General features: G+C 48.8%; 1 pseudogene; it reads right to left on the bottom strand.

Moving 5' to 3' along the window:
* Positions 1 to 317: 317 nt before the first annotated feature.
* LOC103256406 lies at positions 318 to 1,009 on the bottom strand (annotated as a pseudogene).
* Between the last annotated feature and the right edge of the window lie 435 nt (positions 1,010 to 1,444).

Raw genomic sequence — 1,444 nt, 5'->3', positions numbered from 1 at the left:
GCCACCGAACCCAGCCTATTTTTTTTTTTTTAAACCAATGATTAGCCATAACACCTGTTGAACAGAAGAAGAAAAAGCTAGATTCTTTTTTTCCAAACAGAAACACAGACCCAGAGGCCTTTTTTCTCAGAAAAGTCCCTTTCATTGTCTCCAGGGAGACACCTGCAAAGTTTGACTCTTTACAAACAGTCAGTACCCATCGCCCTCCTTTGTCTTCATCTACAGCCGGATGAAGAGCCGCCCCCTCTGGAGGGCAGCGGTCCTCGTGGCCCAGTGGAACCAGAAGGGGCAGAAGGGCCCTTGGTCCCGACTCCCAATCAGTCGTCGTCGTAGGACTGTGACTCTTCTGCCGATTCGAAGGCACCCTCTGGTAAGGCATCGCCCATCTGCGGGAAACTTCCCTACTGTGCGTCTCACATGTATTTGTTGGTCACCTTGAATTCAGCCATCTCATATCTAAAGAGCTTCAGGACACGGGGCTGCTCCGGGGTCAGCATGTCGCCCTCCTTTCACACGTCGTAGTCAGACAGCAGGCAGGGTCACCACATCTCTCTTGAAGGCCGTGGGCAAGCCAGCGGCCACAGCTGTGGCTCCATGGAGTGGGGCAACTGCGCCAGGGGCCCCAGGTCCAGGCTCAGGAGAAAGTCGCTTTGTTCCAGCTTGGGCGTAGCTCATCTCCGTGTATTTCGTGAAGCACTGATACTCTCCTCCGCTGGTTAGTGAAAAGGAGACCCACTTCGCCCCTCGGCTTCTTGCTGACCTCGTTCAGGTTGTCTTTGTATTCACCTGATGGCCTCCTACCCAAGGCCACCACCCTCTGGCTGTGCTCCCAGGCGTTCCGGATGTCCTTCGGCTTGCTGTTCCTCATGTTGGTCACAGAGAAGATGAAAAGGACCTCGTAGGTGTCCACACATTTCCGAAGTTCTTCTATTAGGTTCTGTTTCAGTTCCAAACCTTTCTTGGCAGTTTTAGTTGAGGAAACTTCCTTGTCGCGCTTGGTTTGGGGCATGGTGCTGAAGTCACCTGCGGCAGAAGGCCTAGATTCTTGATATAAGGCGGAAGTAACAGGATTTATGAAAGATCAAATACGGAAAAGAAAAGGAATCAAAGACTTCTAAAAATTAGTTGGCAGTCAACTCAACAGTATCTTCTATAAAATGCTGCCACAAATTCTATTTGTTAATCTAACAGTGCTTATGGGGCACCAACTTTGTATTCAATACTCTGCTAACACTTGGGTATAAATCAGAAAATAAGCCACAGTTCGAGTCCTCAAGTACTATGAGTCTTATTGGAAAAGACAATCAATCAATTACCATACAGTGAGAGAAAACTGCACAGAGAAGCATCTAACTCTACAGTTTCCCATTGGAAGGTAAGAGTGAAAGAAAGGATGTGTGGCAGCTGGAGGACAAGACATGGAGGAACATTCTAGGGAGGAGGA

The sequence above is a fragment of the Carlito syrichta genome, unplaced genomic scaffold (genome assembly GCF_000164805.1).
Source record: "Carlito syrichta isolate Samal-C Ts95f unplaced genomic scaffold, Tarsius_syrichta-2.0.1 Scaffold289388, whole genome shotgun sequence".
In the NCBI taxonomy this organism is placed as follows: Eukaryota; Metazoa; Chordata; class Mammalia; order Primates; family Tarsiidae; genus Carlito; species Carlito syrichta.
The sequence above is the reverse complement of the archived record's forward strand: the minus strand, read 5'-3'. Positions and strand labels throughout refer to the sequence as shown.